Below are 25,282 nucleotides of genomic sequence, written 5' to 3'. Positions count from 1 at the left end.
CAGCAAATGCTGTAAGCAAAAGTATTTTTACACATATTTACATTTCTGAACCTTTATTTCATTCTCTTTACTTACAACAGTTATCTTCCAGCTTTGGCTGAGCAAAGAAGCTTTTGGTGGATGCTTCTTTCTTCATTTCAAAATTTGTTTCATGCAGTTTTGTTCTGAAATGTTCCTCTAGATCATTTATGCTTGACACCACCACTTTAATGTCCTTACTGCATATTTTACAAAAAGCATGTTAAGATCAGTTACTAGAAACACCGAAATGCAATGAAAAACCGAAACACACCGAAATACACAAACATAAATAGTAATATAATGCAAAATAAAATTTGATTTATGTGTTTTTGATATGAATTATTAACTTTTTCCTAGTTATAGCATGCATGAATTGGTTGTACTTTATTGGACAGGTTGATTGTTCCGGAACGGAGGTGTTATGATAACGACTGATCGTTTTGGAATGAATTTAATCTCCGGGACGGACAGGTCTGTCGAATCAAGTACGACCGAGTGACATCATTACATGAATAGTGTTATAAATAGAAAAAAAGTAAATAATTCATATCAGAATCACATAAATCATATTTTATTTTGCTTTATATTATTATTCAAACAAAAACAAATAATAATTTGTGTGGAAACTGATATATACAGAGAGAACATGTAAATACATGTGTATTTCGGTTTTTCATTGTATTTCGGTGTTTCTGGTAACCCTGTTAAGATCCTAACTTGGATACATCTACATTGCCAGGGAAGACTTTAATCCTATCAGCCTGAACCTTGCCACGACCTCGGTCAGTGTTTTCAAGTTTGCGTTTCTTTGTTATTCTCAGCCATTTGATGGATGGAATATTTCAACTAGATTAGAGAAATATAAAAAAAAACAATAAAAACATTTAGATTTGACATGTGGTATAGGAAGATCTCCCGATTAAAAATGTTACGAGTTTATAGTTTTCCCCATAAACCCCAAGATATTAAACCAGGAACTCTTCGAAAATTGAAATCTAGAAGTACAAAAATTGACACAGTAGCAGTCCAGAAGTTATACCTCGTCTGCTGTTGATAATTTCTGTTAAAATTGTGTATCTGTTGTTTGAACAGTTATGAATTTGTTTCATGGTGTGCCAGTTTTGGTTACAAACTTGATATAAAATGGCAGTGTTACATATTGTCATGCCACGAGAACGTCACTCGTATCTGTACTGCATTCATCATTATGGCACTGCATCTTCCTGTTTGCATTACGTATTTGACTCAAAACTATAACAGCACAATAAAATGCTGGTGCTAAAATCAGTAGAGTATTTATTTTTAATTAGTATTTTGTTAAAATTTTAATAAATCGACTTTATCTCCACACAGAAAAGTCGGACGAAATACAGTTACACCAACATGACTACCACACTATGTAAAGTATGAAAATTGATGCAAACTTTATGCATTTGATAGTACTAAGTATAAATAATAAAATAATAATGTATAATATAAGAAAACATACCTCACAGGTAGTTAGTCAGTATTAGAAATCTGAGTGAGTGTCAAATTTCAGAGCAATAAATAATCTTCACACAGGAGTTGAACCATGAATGAAACTCATTTCGTTATAAAAGGAAAAGCATGGTTTTGAGTATGATTGGATTGGTTGTTTCGGGCCACCCTAGTCTCACTGAATTCTTGTTCCTCCCCCAAAAAAATCTCCAGAGTCCTCGATGCACACAAAACAAATTTTAAAAAAAAATTTAAAAGGTTTGTACGAAAAAAGCTGACAGAATAGTTGTAGGTTATACACTGATGATAAAGGAAAAAAATGGGGAACCATGCTGCGCATTTGAATATATATACACAAATGATCTTTGTCTTGGTGTATATTTTTCTGCTTTTGCGTTAATTATTTGTGTAAATGTGAGACTGGTAAGTCTAATATGCGTAAATCATGATGTTTTTTTTATGTCATCAGCCACACTGATCATGCAGCTGTCAGCCCTGCACCTTACCTTATCAAGAGTCACTGCAATCAGCTTCATTCATTCAAGATACTCTCCCTCATTCCTTTAATACCAAAGTTCTTCACTTTGTCAGTAATTGCAGCCTTAATAGGCTCCTGTGCTTTTCACAATTTAAGAATGAACAACAATATTCCAGCTTGCATCTTGTGGATGAGCAAGCTGCTGACAAATGATTAAACTTAAAGCACACAATTGACAATTACATTTTGTTGAACAGCTCCTATTCTCTCATGTATTTATTAGAAAAGAGACTTAAATTTTGATAATGTTCAAACACACAGTTACTGTTTGTTGAACAGATCCAACATGTGTTTATTTACAAGCAATTTAGGACAGACTAGTTTATTATAAATAAAAAAAATGTAAAAAAAAATAATTTGCGTATCTTTTTATTGTTTTATTGGGTTGCATTAAACCTTCTGATTTAAATCAAACAGTCCTGAATGAAGTATACGGTACTTTTTAGAAGTCTGAGCTTTTATATTTGTTATGCCCTATTTGGGCCCCCGCGAAATGTGTTTTATAATCCTTTGTAGTTTCACACTTTCTTGAGCTGTAAGCAGATATGGCACAAGAACTGTACTGCATAATGCAAGATATATCAAAACAGATGGGGATATAGGAGATGCATTTTAATATATTTCATTGTTTGATGATTCATCATTTTCTATCTTTTTAAAAAATGTGTGTTGAGCAATGTTTGCATATAAGCACTAAACCGAATTTGTCCCTTCATTGTGCATTCTTCAAAGATTTCATGGCACATATTAACTGATTTATTGTTTGGTGATTTCGTTTCATCACTCCCTGGATATATATATATATATATATATATATATATATATATATATATATATATATATATATATATATATATATATATGTGTGTGTGTGTGTGTGTGTGTTTGTGTGTGTGTGTCAAACCTGTCCTAACAATCACCTGAGTTAACTGGTTACCAGGTCACAATGGCCATTCTAATTTCCCCATGGCAAATTTCCTGTATAAATACCATGTAATCAGCAATCACCTGTCTTCCACAGCCAGTGGCCAGGTGTTTCTTAACTAAGCGGTGGTTTCATTCTGGTCACTAGAGCATATCAACAGTGACCACTAAAAGTGTACAAATTAAACTTTTATTTGTAGATAAGGGCATGGTATTTGTAAAGGTATATCACCTGAATCTTTGATTAAATATTTAATATTTTGATTGTATTTACCATAATCCAGTGAAACTCGAAGGTTTCTGACAAAGCCAGATTCATCAGACCGAGAGCAGGTCACTGGGGAAAGTCATGTGGTACAACAAAGCCATGACTCAAGGGGGGGTCACTCTACCAGGCAAAATGGGCGACTAAGTCTCCTAAAAATTGAAAACTTTGCCTTCTGTTAGGAGAGTGAAAAGATCTTCATGGTGTGATTTGTTAGATGTACATTTTGAGTGTGTGTGCATTATTTTTTTCATAAAATCAGTTTTGAATAGAAGTTGAGTATGTCAGTGGAAATAATGTCTGACATCATCCTGTCTGGGTAGTACCACTCTGTTAGATTTTGTTTTTGTAAACTTTTGGGCAAATATAATCAGGAAAATATTCAGTTTGAAGAAGGCAAAGTGTAAAGATTATTTTATTGATGATTTGGCATAAAAATGCAATTATGTTGGTCTGAAATGTGTGGGACATTGCTTTGTTGTGGAATTTGAGAAGCACTTTAGGTCAAGAGTTGTTTCCAGGGAAAATTTCACTAATTTTTGTGAAAATATGGAGGGAAACAAGCAGCAAAGCAAAAACTATTTAACCAATGTCTGGCATTACTACATATACATACAGATAATAAAACCATAATATGCAATCCCATCATTGAACTGTTATTAGGGAGCTAGAATTACTTAAAGAAAACCCCTCTTTCTAAAAAGAGAGGCATTTACATATTGGCTGTTTCAGTTCGGTTGGAAGGAAGGTTTTAGTTGATTCACCAGTGCTTAAAAGATCATATCGCCCAATGCCCGGGGCCCCTCTAATTTTAGATTGTGCCTGTTCTGTATTCTGTGTGAGGTGTCCATAACACGGCAAAACTAAATCAGATCACCATTGTCCAACATGAAATTGAGATCTGATTTTATTCAGATTGAAGCATAGTGTGTCATGGTAAAAATATTTTGTACTCCCAAATTCTTTGACACAGTCATGTTTCAAGAAAACAATTTTCAGTAATGTTCAAAAATAGAAGGAAAAAAAACCCCCACCACTTGCAGTTTGCAGTAGTCCCCCTCTTGAAGTCCCCCCACTCCCCACCAACCAGCAGCCACCTGCTTCTTACGGCCAGATTCCCTTGGCACCAACGAGTTTGTCTTTAAAAGAACAGCCACCCCTCTAACGTGACCATTGGCCTGCATATTAGTACAAAAATGTAAAATGTTCCCCTCGCAAGCGGCTACTTTTTATTTCAAATGTCTCCTGAAGTTGAACCATTAATTCATATTGTGACGTAAGGTAAGTAATCAGTTTATCTCTACTGTTGATACATGTCTCCTGATGTCAGGTTTCTGTTACTGAAAGAAGTGTTGGCTAAAGTACATGTAACACTGAGATTAATATTGTATCATTATCTATAGAAGCTGATGTATACAGGAAATGGGCTCAACAATGTTATGATAGAGTTTTGGGCTTCACACATCTGCAAGTTCTTCTCTTTGATGATTACAACTGGATGTAATTGTCAAGGTCATAACGTGGCCAGAATAGGCTAAAATAGATTTTGTGCATTAACACACAAAGAAATTAACCTTGAACAAAACAGGGTACCAAAGACCAAGACCGAAAAATCATGTGACACATTTATTGCTTACTTTGCAATGAAGGCATTTCATCCACTCTACAAAGTTTCGTCTGAATAAATCATTACCAAACATTAACATGTCATTACGTAAAGGGAGACATATTATTTCAGAAGAAAGTTGGTTATTCTACTTGATGACATTGGGTGGGGTGGGGAGGGGGATTTACAGATGAATTTTATGTTGATAAGATGCGAATAAAACAATTTTATTTCAAAATGACTTGAATAAACATCGTAACCCGTAAGGTGATTATTCAGCAGCAGTGGAAAAATGGAGCAAATTGAAAGAGAATTAATGTATGTACCAAGATTTAAATGATGTTTTTTGAATGGTTTTGCAATGTGCATGACAACAACACCCGCTTGCATGTCACGCTTACGTCAAGAATAAGAACTATTAATGTTGATTCAGTTGAAATAAGTATTATTATGACAAGAAGAACCTTTTAATTAATGTTACTTTTAAACGAAGATTTTAAATGCTTTGAGGTATGAAGCTTTCTTTTTATTGCGTACATTTCATATACGTCTCACAAAAAATTTAGTCCTCTCTCTGGAAAGGCCACCTGTCTGATAAGGCCACTTTCCGGGTGCAGAAGGGGTGGCTGTATAAGAGGGGGAGCACTGTATTCTTGTGATATGCAGAAAGTAATAATGGTAAACAGACATTATAAGAGCTGATGTATACCTAACCCTTGGGTAGTTTAAATAGTGGCAATTAACACATTAACCCCTGATGATGAGCTTAAATGGCAGGTGGTAGTAACCTACTGCCAAGCTATGTTGCGTCAAGGTCATGTATGATACACTACGGTGGTATTAATTATAGAAAGGTAGGCAGGTGTAGCTCTAAAATGATACAAAAAAGTCTGGAATTTCTTGTTCCAAATACAAAATACAGAGGGAAAAACCTCATTTTTTGGACCCCGTTTTTTTCTACCCAAAATTTGTCTGTGGTCGGAATCCGGTTTTGTGTCAGGATTTTAGACTTTTTGGTCTCAGCTCTTAGGCAGACTGGTATGTACTGAAAACAGACAGATGAACCTTTGCAAAAAGTAGGATAAGATGGGCATTTAGAATAAAAAGTGGTCTCGATACGAAAATAATGGGTCCGTTAAGCAAAAAAAAAGAAAAAAGATCTCCAACGTTTACCTTTCTGTTCATGCGCGAGCCAAATAGCCAATGAAAAATGATGTTTCTAACACAACTAGGCAGTCTGTTATTGGCAGATCACTGGAAGTTGGTGTTCTAGGATTTATTCAGAAATAGCTTTCAAAATGTGTTTCCTACTCGAATTTCAGATGAAAACGACAAAAACCTCCAGGGGTTAATGTTTTAACTTTTCCTTTTGGACAGAACAGAGATAAGTGAGAGCTGAACAGGAAGAAGTGGGAGGAAAGCAAGCCACGCAATATTTGCAATATCAGGGCTCGAAATTAGCGGTAGTCCGCTAGCCTGAGTCTAGCAGGTTTCCTGTCGGACTAATAACTTTCATAATGTTAATAGTCTGATGGGCTAGTAAGTTTCGGTTATCAGTAGTCGGCGCTTGTTTTACTCCATTCCCTAATAAAGTCTTGACTTAGCAGATGTTCTGTAGAATCAAAGCAGTGGCCATTGTAAACACAGTCATAAAATATTAGCATGATGAAGTCAATTTCTGCCTCGGAAACGTGCGTTTTTATAACAAGAATCCATCCGATCTTGTGCATTTCACTTAACAGCACAAATTATGGTCCCGTCATTAAGAACGGGACTTGAGTAATTGATCCTAATTAATCTGATAACGAATTAAATGAAAAAATGACGTGGTATCACACTAGATTCACTCGACCACAGTACATACTACAAAGAGGTATACCACACAAAAGAACACGGCAAAAAGATTCAAAGAAATTAGTTTGCGATTCTTTTTGTTTAAGGTTGTTTTTTATTTTTTTTTGCTCGATTCCCAAACGCTGCAACAGTCACAAACAGGAAACTACATATTTTACATTTTTATCAAAATAATTATAAGAATTAGATCAATTTATTACGATTATGTTATTGACACATCCTTTCCTTATTACTTTTTCTATGATGATAAGGATAGTTTTTATATTTTTCCCTTACAAGACTGAACAAATAATTGAACACACGTGGAGATATCCAAGCAAAATGCCGTACATTTGTTGGGAATTAAAATCTCTGAATATGGTCATCTAAGATTTGAAAATTTTCCGCCTTATTATTAATTTCAACAGTACATTGAGGTTCGATTAATTAGGAACAATTACCAAACTTACGACTTATTATACCGTAATTGGAGCTGTTAAATACAACGTGCAGAGTGTCTGCTTATTTGATGGAAACACACCCATTCCAAGCTGAAACTAACACTATCTTCTGATGCTAATATTTTATAACGGTGTTTACAATAGCCACTGCTTTGATCATGCAGAATGTCTGCTGAAGTTAAGTTTTTGTTAGGGAGAGGCCATTTAATTGTGGGAGGGGGGCAAAGACAGGTGTTTTGAAACGTGTTTCTTGCTCTGACTTTCTTATATAAAGTACACTGTCATTCCTTTTCTTGCTTTAAATAATTTGCGTCAGCTATACTATAACATCTCGTATTTCAAAACAGGGCACAATTCCCCCCTTATAAGACAGACAAAATGTGGCATTTGATAGAAGGTGTTCAGCCACCAGAAAAAAAGCAAAAGTTGAATGAGAATGATGAGGAATAATTCTTATGATAGGGAAAAGCATAATGGAAAATTTCAGAAGAAATGGACAAAAGACAGGGAATGGTTGAATTATGACGAGGAAAGGAACGTTATGTGGTGTAACTGGTGTACGCAGTTTGCAAAAACAAACACAGAAAACATCCACTTTTGTTGCAGGTTGTTTGAACTTTATAATTGAATTGGTAAACATACATGAAAGCTGTGTGACCTTGTTTTGTGAACAGGACTAGTAAAGATTTGGTAGGACTAGTAAATTTCTTAATATACTAGTCCTTCTGGCTACAAAGAAATTTATTAAATTCGAGCCCTGAATATATATCTATGTATGTACACCTCTCCCTCGATAACTCAAGCACAATGGGGTCCACAAACATAGACCGCACTATAAGCGAGGCATGAGTTACCGAAGAACCTCCAAAAATTGAAGAAAAAACGCTTGTCATTGAGAAAACCATAGGGGGTGGGCGGCATTAGGGAACTGGGCTGTTTAATGACTGAATCCTCATTTTATAATCATTTTTAATAATGCGTCTTTTCTAATGAAGTTGTTCATTATTCTGTTTAAATAACATTTTTTTCTCTCAAAATATCCAACATATGAAAGATCGTTCCAACTGGTTTGAACAACCGTCACGTGTACTCAAAAAATCTGTGTATTACATCACTGCTTTTTATTTTCTTGATGAGTCTGGTTCCCGTAGTGGTATTTAATAGTATCTTGACAAATCGGTAGTCCACAATTTGGGAAGTAGACTAACTGTTGATATACCACCAAACAAGATTCCTTTCTTATCAAAAACACGCGACATTTATTTCATGATACATCTACATCGAAACATAATTTTTTATTGTTCAATTAGTACACTGTTAATGTCGTGATTTCATTAGAAGTAATAATGAAATTTCTTATCATCCCTGAGGACATCTCTAAATGCCAGTTAAAGAATTCTCTGAAACTTTCTTGCCCAAAATGGTCCGTATCTGTGAAATCAAGCTCTTTATTTTACAAAGTATTCTTTTCGCTTTGCTGCCTTGTTATCTTTGATCAGTTATGAAAGAGTCTGTTAATTTAAGGTAGTTTACATACACAATAACATTTATTAGTGTTCGATTGATCAAATAAAGTGAGTTCATACGACTGAGGCCACTAGATTTTAAGTTATTCCGATTTTTGTGCCTTTTAACTTTTCTTTTATTCCACCTTCTTATTTTATTCAAAAGATGTAAGTAACGTGATAATATAAAGGAGGCCAGCTTTTAATTCACTGCAACAATACAGAATATACTTCCGCAAGTCAGTTATCAAAACATGGTCAACACTTAGGTTCTCAGAGAAACGCTCACAGACATAGCTGTTACGGTAGATTGACACATTTTGCATTTAATTACAAGAGGACACATTGCACTTATGACAGTTGCACTTAAAAGGAACTAAAAGATGGAACTAGAACACAAATTTCAATTGATAAAAAAATGATTTAATTTGTATTTATTTATTAAAGTTCTGCTTCCACTCGGCGTAAGTTACATTTTCATTGATAAAAATTTCCTTACATATTGTTAATTGCGGTGTACTAGGAATGGCGTTTGGAAAGAAAATGTAAAATATTGTGTGAGCTATTTTTAAATTTGATATTTTATAGTGTTGATTAAAATTTTCTGGTCCTATCTACCGTTACCAATTTTGATCACGATTTTCTTCAAGTTCATCAAATAGGGATACATTTTTGGGGTATTTTCGGGTTTAAAAAATGGGATCCATGCCTGACACCGCGTTTTAAGCGGGTTCGTGAGTTATTGAGGGAGTGGTATATATGTGTGTGTGTGTGTTTTGTTTTCATTCCCTTATTTGAATTATGCCCTCCATTTCCCAGTATGCATATTTGCATTTAACATTGGTTTCAAGTAATACTTTATTTTCAAGTTGAAAATTATTTGTTCTGTTTACATTTTGTGCATGTTTAGAAGCTATTATATTCATGTGCATTTATTTTGGCAGTATGACGTCTTGTTGGGTGTAACAACATTTTTCAGCATAAGATAGGCTATACATGGTAACCAGTATAACGGTAGAGCAAGAACCCGGGAAAACCCCAGAAAGAACTGCCGACCCACAAGAAGCTACTGGCAAGCTTTCCCACATAACCACTTTAGCTGAATCTGCGACTCAAACCCACACAGAGGTGAGATGGCAATGATCCATAATGGTGAGCGCTTTAGACCACTCTGCCACTCGGGGCCCTGGCAATTTGACTTAAAAAGAGAACAACAGAAGCTATACATCGTAATGAATTTTAACTTGGTAACTAGATTACAGTATTGTAATTACAAGTTAGTACAGCAGCTTAATCAACCACCCTTATTCAAGAATTTTTCTTTTTGCATTCTGAAAGTTCACTATAAAATGACATTAGAAAAGATTTCTAAACTTGCTTGAAACAGCCCCTATACCATGTACATGAGAGCAAATGCATGTCTTTCAGATCGTGCTGTTCTTTGTTGTGGATAAAACATTACCATAATTACCATAACTGTTCAAAGACTACACTGAAGATATTTTTATATGGATGAACTAAACCCTATTTTTTCAACTGAATCGACATAGCCAACATGCAGATGCATATATATTGAGAAAGTGGGGTTTTCTTAATGTAGCCACTTACTTCGTTACAACAGTCCATTGATAGGATCGCAAATTAAAGGTTTTATTATTTGTCTGTTTACTTGGTGTAACGTTAGGCATTGGTTAAATATTATTTGCTTTGCATTATTTAAATATTTTTTTCATCTTATTTTCACAGAAATGAATAAACTCAGAATACAAACTTGACCTTACAGCATCTTGAGAATTCCACAAAATAATATTGTCCCATCTGTTTCTGACCTTCATAATTGCATTTTAAACCTAAATCTTTAATAACGTAATATTAAAACTTTCTATGAATTGTATATTTTCCTGAATATATTTGCCCAATGGTTTATAAAAAGTTACAATCTAATAAAATGGTACTTCCCTGAACAGCGATGGCCTCCGGTATTTCCCCATGACATGTTTACTTATGGTTCCCAACAAATTTTTATGAAGAAAATAATGTACACATGACAGTTAAAATATTCATGTTACCGATTCAATTCTTAAAACTCAAATTATTATTTACATATGTTTAAGTTTTGAAACACAAATTTATATGTATTTATCCTCAGAAGATAACTTGGGGAAATTGGGCAGTAATAGTTGCTAACTTAATCAGGAAATGGTTACTGGTCAATATGCCATCAAAACACATGCCTGTGAATGAACAAGAGTTTGTTGGCGTAATTTATATCATCGCCAATTATTTAACGGCTTGAAGCCTACATTTCTCCTTGAGCTATATATAACAACACTGGAACTAACCTGGCCAAGCTGAGGAAGCATCTAAAAAAGGATGGGCATTCAAAGTCTCTCAAAAAATCACATGGTGTAGTCGTTTTTGCTTTTCTAATAATAGAAGTAGGCGAAGTTTGCGTTTTTTAGGTGACTTAGTCACCCACTTTGACTGGTAGTGTGATCCTGGATTATAGGTAAATCAAAGAGATGCCAGATGCATGTAAATTGGGGGTCTCAAACTCAAACCACCCTGAGGGCCACATGAGGACATTTTTGATGGCCCAAGAGCTGCACCACTTTTGTTATCTCTCATGACACCTTGTGATGTCAATCATTTTGCGGGCCACAGGATATGGCTTGGTGGGCAGTGTGTTTGAGACCCCTGGTGTAAATGAACTAAAGCTATTACATACCACTGCCTTGAATGAGAATGTTAAAACCATATGTATTATTTGTTTGTCGGGGCCCCGAGTGGCCGAGTGGTCTAAAGCGCTCACTGTTACGGATCACTGCCATCTCACCTCTGTCTGCGTCGGTTCGAGTCTCGGATTCGGCTAATGTGGTTATGTGAGAAAGCTTGCCAGTAGCTTCTCGTGGGTCGGTGGTTCTTTCCGGGGGTTTTCCAGGTTCTTCCTCCACCATTAATACTGGCCGCCATGTATAGCCTATCTTGTGCTGAAAAATGGCGTTAAGCCCTACAACAACAACAACAATTATTTGTTTGTGAACAGTGGCAATGTTTCTTTGAAGTTGGATTTTACGATGTATATAGAATGCAAAGCATCATCATTTCAGTTGTCAGAATTGTTTTCAAGTGTAATTCATTTTTGAAGCCGATTTAGGAAGCAAATAGCATTCCTTCAGGAAAACCCAACAAAAGTAAATTTCAGAAGTCTTGTTTGACAGTTTTTCTTTGTGAAGCATGATGGCAAAACAGTATGGGGGGGGGGCTATTGATTCTTTACACATACTGCAAACAACACATTGACCTATGTCCATTCGTTTCTGACCAGGATTTACTCTTGAGGATCCTGCAGAGAAGTTTGAACATCAGGATCATTCAGTCTCTGGTGATGAACACTAATAACACTTGCATTACCTTCAAACCCCTCGAATCCTATTTAATTTTTATTAAAATTGTAGCTATTGCAATTTGATTGATGGTATTACAATAGCCTAGTTAAAATTCAGGCATATGGAAATTGGAGTCTGATCTTGCGGAATTTCAGTCAGGGCTTGTGAGTTTTTTTAGGTCATCAGCCCTGGGCCTGTGTCTAAATGTTTTTTGAACTGTAATGCTTTAGTTTGTTATCTATGAATAGTTATGCCTTAAGTTACAGTAATATTTTTATCAGCAAGAAAGAAATTGGGACAAACCATGTGGCATGAAGTCATGTGCATTTGCTCTCATCTACAGGGGCCTGCATTGTTGCTTCAATTTAACTTTCAGTCATACACATAGTACTAGTTTAAACTATATGTATGACTGACAGTTAATTGTAAGCAATGATACAAGCCCCTGTTTTCTCATATACATGCTATAGGGGTTGCTTCGTAGCAAGTTCTTGTTTATGGGTAGTTTTTACTAACTTGCAATTATAATATTGTTGCTCCTATCAGATAAAATTCATTACAGCCTATAGTTTGTACAGTGTCTTTTAAAATCATACGGTCAGAATACACTGCATATGAATATGGTCATTTTTATACACATACAAAATGTTCGTATAATGAACATAGAACTTGTAACATTTAGCCTTGAATATAAAATATTGCTTAAAACCAGCGTTAATTGTAGATATACATGCAGAGAAATAAGGGCATAATTCAAATAAAAAAAATTAAAAAACGCGCACGTCGCATATCTTGCTTTTGCTTCCACTTCTCCCTGTTCAGCTCTCACTCCTTCCTGTTCTGTCCAAAAGGAGGAGTCACTTCTTCGTAAAATTCAAGTCTAGCTTGACCCCTGCAACCGAGACAGGATTCTGGTTGATGTTTCCAAAATAATATGTTGAGAATTGTGTCTTTTCATTCTAATATACATAATAGGTGACTTTAATATTTTTGTAGTTTTGTACAACAACATTGGAAAAGGGAATATTGTTGATATTAGGTTACTTTTGGGACCGCTAATGCTGTTGACGGGTAGGTTTAAAATTTTTTGTAGTCATGTGACTAGAAATGCAGATGGCGAGTACCAGGTTAAATTTTATCAATGCTATAGTTTCATCTCGTCCGTCTGTGGATTGAATACATAACAATTATAATACAGGAATATCTAAGATTTTTTATATGAATGCCATTCAGAAAGGGAGATTAGAAACTGGGCAGTAGTTCTTTAAATCTTTATGGTCTAGTGTTGGTTTCTTCAGCAGAGGCTTTATAATGGCAGTTTTGAAAAATGATGGGAATTCCCCGGATGAGAGAGAGAGGTATTAATAACATCAGTTAGTGAAGGCAATACTGGATCTAAGCACTCAAGCAGCAGCGATGTTGGAATTGGATAAAGTTCACATGACTGGTGCACTCTTCATCAGGATTGTACGTACGAAATCCATAGAGACAAGTTCAAATGCTGCTAATGGTTGCCACTCAAATTCTGTATCCCAACTGTATGGTGACGACTAGTCAATTGAAATTGTGGTGTCAAGCTTATCTCTAATGGTTTTTACTTTGTAATGGAAGAAATCTGCAAACATGTCTGGAAGGTCGACTGGAGAGAAGGTAGTTAGAAGTGGTGTAGATTTGTTCCTTGACATTAGCTTGTTAGTAATCTCGAAGAGCTCTTTGCAGCTGGAACTTTCCATGATCTTAGCGGCTTCATAGATTTGCTTATGAATAGTGAGTCTGGTGGAAAGCCAAAGCCTCTCAGCTTTATGGCGGTCTCGTTTAACAGTGCGAAGCTGGTCCCTAACACTGCTATACCATGGAGAACACTTTTGAATTGATACTCTGCACTTGGTAGCTGGGGCATGTTTGTCAAGCAATGAACGCAGGCAGTTATCAAGTTGTTCTGCGGTAGGAGGTAAGCAAGTTGTTAGGTTAGCTTGGATGTTGTGCTTTAGTTTGGTTCTATTTATCATATGGAGATTTCTCTTAGTAGCAGATAAAGGTGGAGGGTTAGGGACTGATACGTCAAGATGGCATATAATGCAGAGGTGATCTGATGCAAGGTCATGAGATACCAGGGAGGATCGTAAAATGTTATCATCAGGTCTTTGAAGAATCCAGTCTAAAATGTGACCATGTTTATGGGTGGGTTGGTTAACTGATTGTTTGAGGTTGAAAACATTAATGGAATCTATGAGTTTTGATGTATTTGGGTTTCCGGGACAGTCAGAGTAAAAGTTGAAATCTCCAAGAATAATCAGGTTGCCACTTATCGAATTTCCATAGTCCAGGAGATTCAGAAACTGCTCCAAAAAGAGAGTCAGCCAGCTTGTTTTTTCTACTAGGAGGAGGGCGGTATAGGCAGAAAAAATGGACTGACCTTTGCTCCAGTGTGAGTGTGGTTTGGACTAGTTCAAACAATGTGTGGTCGAAATTGAATGTTGTGGTGTGGTTAAGACGTTTTATTATGGAGTTCTTTGTGATGACAGAAATTACACCTCATCGAGAATGATGGAGTAACCAGTGGGTGTCAGCTTGATGGAGTAACCAGTGGGTGTTAGATCAGCACACTTGGGCTCATCGCCTGATGTTTTTAGCCATGTTTCTGTCAGGAAAAAGATGTCAATATTCTGGTCGTTGATAATATGGCACAAGATTATATTAACCATTTAATGTAATGGATAAATACCATGTATTTAAAAAAAATGTGATGTTGAGTTCTAATTGGTTATGCCACAGTAATGTTGATGATAAGATCATGGTTAAGGTGAGCATTATGCACTGGAACAGATTCATTTGTATTAATCAGTTTAACTGAGTTTTTTTATATTTTATACCTTCCATTCTGGGGACCCATATGATATATAATTAGAAAATGGTGCCTGTTCAATCATTGTCTTGACAATAAATTTGTTACAGTTTTCCTCAGTTGGTGAAGTAATAAAACAGTGCTTTATATGTTGAATGAGTGTCTGAGATGCTGTATAGTGGACAGCTATTGCACTTTATCTCTCTCTTATAAAATTGATAGCAATATACCAAGATTAGATCACTCATCATCATGAGGAATATTTTTGTTAGAATTATAAATAACATAAGCTAAGCTTTTGTTTCAAGTGATGCAAAAACAGCTTTTGTTGCTAATGTTTGAATATTTTTAATTCATATTATACACATTCGGTTATTATTAATGTACAGAGTGTATGCACTACCTTTTTTTACGAAAGAAATGATCAACAAATACATGAGTTGCCTTTTCTGGGTCAATTTTGGTATGAATATGCAAGAAGGTTTGCACTAAACATATACATGCTTAAAATGTTTTAAATGAAAACAATTTGATGATGAGGTAATGGAAATACCTCATCACCAATTGACTTATTGTACATATGGCCTTCTAATGCACAATATAGAAAGTATATTTTTTGGCAATATACATGATCGGAGCTTCTTAGCTTATATAATATAGGTACCACAAAGAAGAAGAAAACCATAGGCAATCTGATTTTTAATTTCCTTTATTATATGTGGTCCTGGATAAATATCAAATGCATTTTTAAGGAAGAGAGAATGGCATATTTTATCCATATCAGTTAACTGGATCTGAATATGGGCTGAAAATTACTTGTACTGTAGCAATCCCTTTCAGAGAAAGTTTGTTTCATTTTTATTGTCTTTAATTGCCACTTTTAACGTATTGGCCATATGCTGAAGAAATAGGAGTTATGCACCTTTCCAAATGGCACAAAAACAAGGCAGCTTTACCTGGGCATATAGTGAACCCACAGATTATGCATCTGACACTAGTTACTGTGTAGCCCCTTCCCCATCTCTGGTTAGCTTGGCTTGTCTACACACAAGGAACTACATGTCTGATCGGATATTCATCAAACTTGTGAAATAAACATATATTATAAAGGTGTTGTACGAGTTTAATTTTGAATAAGATCTCGTATTATTGAGGTAATCTTGTATGAATGGCCATGTTTGTTACTGGAGACTGAATTCCAGTCCATAATTGGTGCTTCATGGACAATAAGCTTATATTAATATTGTCATAGACAGGTTCTATAATAAATGAAGTTAAGCAAATACAAATGAGATGCCTTGCATCTGATTGGCTGAGCTGCAGTTACCTCCCTAGACCCATAAACTATTTTTTTCATCCATTTTCTTTACGATTTTTTACCATTATATATGGGTTTATATGATCAAGATCTTGGATGACATCAACTGAGAGCAACAGACTTTGCATTTTAATCATGGATTAATATTTGGAAAGAATGTGTGCAGGTCCTTAGGACTTTTAAGAGTTTTGTTTATGTATCTTGTAGTTATAATCAGTGGGCCACAATAGTGAAGAACATAGAATATGTTCTTTCTCAAGATATTTGCTGAGCCTGAATTACAGAGATGTTTATTTGTTTATTTATAGTAATCCTTGATGTCTATATGTAGTTTTTACTTTTAATCAAGTTGTGCATTAAAGTCTGCATCTGATTTTGCTGTTTGGGTCATATGGCCTGTAATTTCCCATTAAAGTCTTGACAGAAAAGATTGTATTGCAAATTTTAAATGGATCAAATTCTCAGTTGTACTTGACAGATATGACATTATTCTTTTATAGAACCATAATTGTGGCTACTTATATAGTTAGATATCTACTTAGAGTCAATATTTTTTAGTTTTCCCAGTCAAAGTAGGCATTATCTTGCTATTCAACAGCATTGCATTGAGCTAACTGCTATATTTAGAGGCTATTGGAGAATTTGGAATTGTATACTTTTTGGCCAGTCAGTATCTTACTATAATGAAAACCATTCTTACATTTCCTGATTTTGTCCACAACTATCAGAAATGTCAGCCTGTAGAAAAAAGGGCTTTCCAATTTTATTGTTGCATGTGAGATCAATTTTTGGTTCAGTTTATGTGATCATATGTAATTTTATATTAGCTTGCACTTTTATGGATAGCTAGCACAGTGGATTTTTGTTATTTCACTGCTTTATGATCAGAGAGCTATTTTTGGATTTTAGTGTTTCACTAAATCAACAGCATTGATTGAACAGCCTGAACCAAGTTATATGCAGAACTGTTACTGCTGATTAATTGTTTTATGCATTGTACTTAAATTCAGCAGCAAACTCGTTAAGGGAATAGTTTACTTTGGTGTTTTGCAGCACAGCAACAAGAAGTACTTTAAGTACCAAATCAAGTTGACCAAAAAATGTCTTACCCATGAAAACATCCTTTCTGTTGTGCATCTTGCAAGCTAACCACTGAGCCACTTTGGCTCCTCATCGGGGGTGGATTTAAGAAGTCTTCTATTAAATTTATGATGGTACTTGTATTGAATCTATCTTGAAAGCTAACTTATTGATCATGCATTGCTTTGAAAAACACATCAGAATTTTCATAACATTGAAGATCAGTATTGGCTGGAACTTTTGCCAGACAGAAGAAGAGTAGAAAGGTCAGTTATACAATAAAACTCTGTGTAGTATATACCCTTACATGCGTCATTTAACTAAAATCTTTCTGATGTATTCCACAGAATAATAACAGCAATGGAAGCTTCTTTAAAATTACTCAAGAGTTTTGAATAAGGCTTGAATAAGTACTGTTGGTACTCTGTTGCAGTTGTATGTTTACAAGAATAGCCATTTAATTTGTAAACAATGCTTTTTATTGAATAATCTGCAGGTAAAGGTCATGTTGTAAACAACATATTTCATAGCTAATTTTTGTCTACGATTGTAGGATATATTTTAAAATAATTGTTAATTATAGAAAAACATGTTTATTCGAATCCATGTTTAGGACATTGGTTTTGTCCTCAGATATTCCTAATCAACCTGATGTTTGCTATGTTCTCTACAAGGCAGAAAAAATGGTGTTTTCCATTCGGCCAATCATCCTGATTTTCATTGCCATATCTAGCACCCCTCTCCAAATAAAAAAAGAAAATTCCCCAAATTGATTTGTGCATCTAATTTTCTAATTGAGCTGGTTTATAGTACAAGTCACATAGCTCATGTACATGGTCAAGTCACTTTTTGCATCTACTGGTGTCATTTGGGAGAATTTGATTACACCTACCTTTAAATGGCATTTATTCACTTTATTTCACAATTTGTCCATCAAAGATTGTCATATAATTTCCTTGAAAAATGCTTGATGGCAAGATCAGTAATATTATACTTAAACATTTTTAGGCACAGTCAAGTATTTGGGGTGATATCGTTTAAACTGGTTTCATTGTGTGCTATAATGTAAGGGGGAAAAGCACCTGCGGTAGGGGAAAAGTTGTACTACGAACATAAACAGAGATGTGACAATTTCATTTATAAACAAAGCCAAGTCCTATAAATTTGAGGCAATTATGTAACTTTATCTCTTTTAAATGATATATCATATTGTTTATTTCAATTCGTACATAATACCTATTTTTCCCATACAAGTATGTGCTTTCATACATGTAAAAGATTAGAAAGACACTGTCAGATTTATTGTAGTTAAAATTTACATGATGCGAAATTATCATTTTGAAGATATGTCATATATACATGCTAAGAATAAAACTTCATATATGTTACTCCTGTCCCATTCATTGTTGAACATCCACACAGGAGATGATTGAAGATGCATGCAACTACTTGTTCATGTGATCATATACTTGATTCCCGCTGCATTAGTAATAGTTTAATCCAATATCAACTTTCTTGACCCAGTCTAATACCGAACTGCCATTGTAAAAGTCATTAGCGATCAATAATTTTCATCTGGAATTTTATGACAATTAAATGTGCAGAAGATCACTTAAAAATCATGATTGAATAAACTTTGTTATAACTATGTTATGATTAAATTTTAAAAATAAAATTATTTTTTAAACTTGTATCAGTAAATGTGCTTACATGACCCGTGTCACTTGTACTGTAGCCCAGTACTTGAAGTGCTTAGTAGAAGAATACAAACTAATATCGTGCAGTTAAAAGCATTATGCTAAACTAATAAAATGCAGTCATTTTTATATGTTGCATTTTACATCTGTTATAGCTGCTAAATGAGCCAATAATTGGCTTTACTTTTTATTCTGAAATTAAGCCATATACTGTCCAAAGCTTAAAGCAATCAACTTTATTTGTACAGCCTTGAGCAAGCTGTGATTGTTACATGCAATTGATATACAACAAAGAGACTTAATGATACACATAATTTATTAACCATACGTTACCGTATTTACCATATGTTTTCAGACTGCAACAAATAATTACTTTTTTGTTGTCCGAATACATATTAAATTCTTTAATTAGGTCTCCAAAAACATACAGGTGAAGATACATTCCCCCCCCCCCCCATCCGTAACGAAGTTACCGTTAGCTCACATGATGACGTGTTGTCATGAAGTAAAACAAGTATTTTGTCTAGCACCATGGAAAGGATAATGAATGAAAAACAGGCATTACTTGCCTATTTTGTCTATTTGATACATGTCCATCCACCAGAAAACACAGCCATACATGTATTAGAGCCACGATTGTGTGCGTATTTTCCAAAAGAACCACCATATTAGTAATCTTGCAGGGGTGGCCGAGTGGTCTAAAGCGCTCACCGTTCTGGATCACTGCCATCTCACCTCTGTCTGCGTGGGTTCAAGTCCAAGGCTCAGCTAGCATGGGTACATGTGAAAGCCCGCCAGTAGCTTCTCGTGGGTTGGTGGTTCTTCCCTGGGTTTTCAAGGGTTCTTCCTCCACCAGTTATACTGGCTGCCATGTATAGCCTATATTGTGCTGATAAATGGTGTTAAACCCTAGAACAACAGCAACAAGTAATCTTGCAAACCACAGTTTAACCCTCTGCTAATCAGTGATCATTAAAATCTACATTACAAATGCACGCAAGATTTATTTCTGTGTAATTAAGATATTAATACAAACTAAATAAAAAGATTTTGGAATTATAGTTCTTAAGATATTTATGACAGAAACATTTTAATATCGAGAGTAGAAATACCGGTACATGTATGATGGCTACTCTTAGAGCACCAAGGGTGAGAGGCTGTATATGGTGGGGTGAGTGTTGTATGCATGCCTAGGAAGGGTAAAAATAACAAGCAAGTTGCATGATTAACTCTTTCAGCCCAAGAGGTTTTTGTTGTTTTTGCCTGAAATGTGCATAGGACAGACATTTGGGGTGGGCTATTTTTGAATACATCATAATACATCGGCTTTCAACAGATTTTCCATGAGACTAATGCCTAGTTGTATTAGAAACATAATTTTCCATTGGTTATTTTGCTTGCACATGAGCAGAAGGGTAAAAGTTGGATGTTTTTTTCTTTCTTTTTTTTTCTTTTCTTAATGGACCCATCATTTTTGTATGGAGACCGCAATTTATTCCAAATGCCCACCTTATCCTAGCTTTTGCAAAGAATCACCTGTCTGCCTTAGATCTGAGGCCAAAAGGTCTAAAATCCAGACACAAAATCGCATTCCGACCTCGAGCAAATTTTGGGTGAGAAAATAAACCAGGTCCAAAATATACATGCTAAGAATGTAGTGCAGCTAGAACTTTCAGATTATTTGGTATCATTTTAGAGCTATATCTGTTTGCTTTTTTTAACCCTTAAAGTGCTATATTGTTTTGCAGCACAAGATCCCTCAGTGCTGAATTGTTTGAAGAAAAAAAAGGAAGAAAACTGCAGTTTTTAAACTGTATGCATTTCAATAAATATACACAATAGATACACAAACCCTATATGAAAAATAATGGTGGATGTATAAATTTTAAGATGAGCATCAAGGTACATGCGCAGATTCAACATATTTGCATGTACAGGTGCAAATACTTGTAAAATTACAAGTTTTGACTGTATTTCATCTGTATTTTTGTTTTTTTAATGAAAAAGCTCCAATATATCTAAGAAATGTTATATTCTTTTGTAGTTCAACCATGTACATGTTATGTCTGTCACAATGTTATATCTAAATTGTGAAAATCACAGGTAAAGAAAAGGTAACAGTTTTGTAAACATGCAGTAGTAAAAGTTCATGAAAATTTGTTAGGTTTGGCAGGGTTATAAACTCGAAATTTCAGACGACCTTTCCATCATATCTGGTGAATAAACCTCAGCAAATGCTTCAGTTTTTTTCAGTCATTGGGCGGATCTTGTGTAAAGTGTCACCTTGATTGTTCTTGTCTGCCAGGTGTAAATTGCTTAAAATAGCTAGAAATCTATCCCTACTCATTTTTTTCTCTGAAGTATGGGGTTGATATCACATCATCAGTAGCCCAGTATGAATCGAGATCCTATTTATGTACCAAACCCATTGCTATAATCAATGAGAAAAAGAGTTTTAGCTGCTCAGGTGTGACAGGCTGCCATTTTTTCATGCGACTGTTCTCCTTCAAGTCTGCCCCATGAAATCTCTGATCTGCATAACGATTTGTTTGATCTACTATCAAATGCAATAACTCGTCATCAAAAAGAAGTCTTAAGTAGTCGATAGGTTCACTGTTTGCCATTTCAACATTTAATTTTGAAGTACCAGTGAATGGGGGGTTGACAGGCATGCCATCTTTTCTCGTCCAGCCAGCATGTACATCCGACTCCAGTTCCACGTCGATTCCTGGATCAAAATCACTCATGGGTATTTCCATCAACACTTCGCCAGCTCCAATAATTTCATTCTCCTCAAATCCTTCAAAGTCATTGTCGTCATCACTATCAGAATTCAGTATTTGTTGATAGAAATCACCATCGTATTCAGTGTCAGCCATTTTAATTTTTTTCAGGTACCACATGCTCAGAAGCGAGTATTTGTAAAACTTCTTTGCTCAGTGTTTAGTAAAGTACAACAGAATGCTTGTTCCGGGCCTTTATAAACCAATCAAATATAATTTTACAAGCAGTCATGGCAAGTTGAAGTAATATGATGCGTACATTGTTGCATACCTGGAAAACAACTTAAGTCGCGACAAGCACTACGAGACCTCGAACATCAGTGCGACTATTGTCGCGACTAGCACTTTAAGGGTTAAATACCACCCATGTTACCACCCACGTTGGTGTATCTTAAATGACCTTGATGTTGCAGAGCTCAGAAATAGGGTACAGCCTCATCACGCCTACAGACAGGATGGGGGCCGAGTCGGTTAATATGTTGGTATTTTAAAAAAATAAAGGTGATCTATTTGTTGTGGTTCTCTCTTTTTTTCCCCACATAGCCGAGGGGAGCTTCAAATGAGCAGAGCTTGCCGACTCGAAACAATTGACTGCTCAAAGATTGTTTTGATGCATGTCAGAGATTTCAAGGTGCCTAGGTGATAATTGTTAATAATATAACTTGTGGGATTTCTTTGACAGGTGTGTTCAGAAATAAAATGCAGCCATCTGGATTTCATTAAAAGAGCACTTGATATACCGAACATTTAGCACCCACAGTCAATATTTATCATCTACAAAGAGGTTTATAACCTGTAGAATAATAACTATGTTTAAACCATGGTATATAATGCCTCAGGGATAAGGGGTTTGTTTTGTTGCACAATCCCAATGAATTTTGCTAATCCATACAGTCTCTCTGATGTACTATTTAATGATATAAAGCAGGGGTCATGGTTTCTAATCAAAGCCATAACTGTGAAACCTTTTTGAAGTGGTTTCGTGTGTAACAATGTCTACACTGACAACCAATCATATTTTTGTTAGTCGAATCAAGCTATTAAAATATAGAGTATAAATAAAATACCCACCACTATCAAAAGTTTATATACTGGATGGCAGTTGTTGTGAAACACAATATTGTTAGTACTGTAATAATTTTGATGGATACATCATACGTTAAGCCACAAGTGAGGCGGTACTGCCTACTTCGTGGAGGGACTCTCCCTTGCCGAAATCATCTCCAAAGAGGCCAGTAGGCCATCCACAGAAGCGACCTCGAATGAATGATTCTGAGGATGCATCACAAAAAGAACCGCCTACGAAGAAAGCTGCTCTAGATGATGAGTCTGATTATCTTGAACCTGAGAGTGCTCCACCCGGTTCTGTACATGTTCACTATAAACATTATACATTAAAGCAAAAGCAGGATATTGTTAACAATGCAAGACGTCTGGGAATTAGACCTACATCGGATAAAAATCAAGATTCCGAAATCCGTGGTGAGTACCTGGATGAAAATTGACTTTTCTGCAGATCTGATCTTGAATGGACATTTGCCTAAGTATGGATGACCAATTTCATATGGACAAGCTATGGATGATAAGATAGCTCAGTGGGTGCTCACTCAGAGTGACTTACAAATTTCAGTCAGTGTTGAGGGAATATATATATGCCAAGGAGCTTGTCTCAACAGAATTTCCAGAGAGCAAATTCCATGCCAGTCATTCTTGGGGAAAGAGTTTCATGAAAAGACATGAGTTTGTGCTCTCTCGCCCAACATTTACCAAAGGATTTAGAAGAAAAGATTGCTTTGTTCCAAACTTTGTGATGGATAGACATGAGGAGGACAAGTTTGACAATAAGCTTATTATTAACGTGGATGAGACACCGATGTACTTTGATCTTGTGCGAGGGAAAATGGTGGTCAAAGGAATGAAAAAGCATTCTGATTTGTACAACTGGAGTGGAGAAGAGACACATTACTGTCGTTTTAGCCTATGCAAGTTCTGGCGACATATTACCTCCAATGATTATTTTCAATTAAAAGAGACATCTAGATCTGAAGGCACCAAAAGGGTGGATTATCACAGTTCAAGAGAAAGCATGGATGGACAAAATGCTAATGCTGTGATGGATTGAAGATATTTATTTGCCATTCACCAGAAGAGAGCGATCACTATTAGTTATGGACTAGTTCCTGGCTCACATCACTGATGAAGTGAAGAAACAGTTGCGGCGCAGAAATTTTGTGCCAGCAATAATACTTGGAGGCTGCACATCCAAGTTGGACGGAATACATCAGGAATACTACGAATGCATTAAAATCTGATGAAAGCAGCAACGGACGGATCAAGACAGCCAGCAAACAGACTGTATTGGACTGGTTTGTAAATGCCATGGACACATTGAAGGAAAAGTGCACAATGAAAATGAAATCTTTCAAGGTGTGTGGCATCAGTGTCAATCTGAGCAGAAGTGAAAACACGCTGATCAGAAATGACAAACAATTAAACAATGTGGATAATGAAAGTGATACAGAATTTGAGGGCTTTTTGCCTGAGGACCTAAAAAAGGCTATGGACAAGCTACTTGATATTGAATAATACATTTAAATATATTATAGCATTAAATTGTATTTCTTTCATTCTTTGATATTGCTATTTATTGTGTATGGCTTAATATAACAATGTTTATCTATCTATCTGCATACATGCAGGCATACATACATACATAATATTAAAAATTGTAAATTATATTAGTTCATGGAAGTTCATGATCACATTCAATAATTGGTGACCAAATGAAGCGAACTTTGTATCAGTTAAATTAACGGCAAACACGCTGTGAATTTTACATTAAAACGATGCAGATCTTCCTAGATTGTGTATAAAAACATAAATTGTAGAAAAAATTATAGCGGATGAACGTCCGAAAATTTACAAGGCATTTAAATATTATATTTCCACCAAAAAAAAACCCATTGTCCGAAAACAAAGTGTGTTTAATTATTAACACCACTGTAGGCAAGTTGCAGAAATGGACATTGTTTATACAATCTCTAGCTTCAGTACGGTCACATTACTTTAAATATTTCCACACACATGATTACATAAGTAATTTATGACTGCTCAGGTGGCCTTAGTAGTTAGAGCACCCACTTCAGATGTGGGAGGTTGCGGATTTGAACCCTGACTGAGTCACATGCTCACTGTGGTTTTTTTCCTGACCCAGAGAAGTCCTTGAATTTTGCAATTACTGATAAAAAGTCAGGAAAAAACCAGTAATTTTCTGCCACAATTTGACGACAGAAGCAATTATGTAAACTGAGTTGTAACTGAATTGATTGTGAATTAATTTTTTGGGAATTGTGATAACTAGTCTAGCTTCAGAAGAAGCCTGTATGGTGGCTTCAGAGTTCAGGTGGTGCACAACAGTTTTGTATTTTAAAAAGGGTTAGATTTTTAAAGAAAAAGAATTTACCCGGTTGTCCTCATTGGTTATGCAGATTATTTATACAATACCAAGTATATCTTAGGTCTTCAAGTTGTTAAAAGA

General features: G+C 35.4%; 1 protein-coding gene across 2 annotated transcripts in view; it reads left to right on the top strand.

Moving 5' to 3' along the window:
• LOC149781387 (uncharacterized) overlaps positions 1-25,282 on the top strand; it is a 251,765-nt gene that overhangs the window by 1,228 nt on the left and 225,255 nt on the right. The window lies entirely within an intron of this gene.

Source organism: Sinohyriopsis cumingii, chromosome 15 (genome assembly GCF_028554795.1).
Source record: "Sinohyriopsis cumingii isolate HCF-2022 chromosome 15, ASM2855479v2, whole genome shotgun sequence".
NCBI lineage: Eukaryota > Metazoa > Mollusca > Bivalvia > Unionida > Unionidae > Sinohyriopsis > Sinohyriopsis cumingii.
The sequence above is the reverse complement of the archived record's forward strand: the minus strand, read 5'-3'. Positions and strand labels throughout refer to the sequence as shown.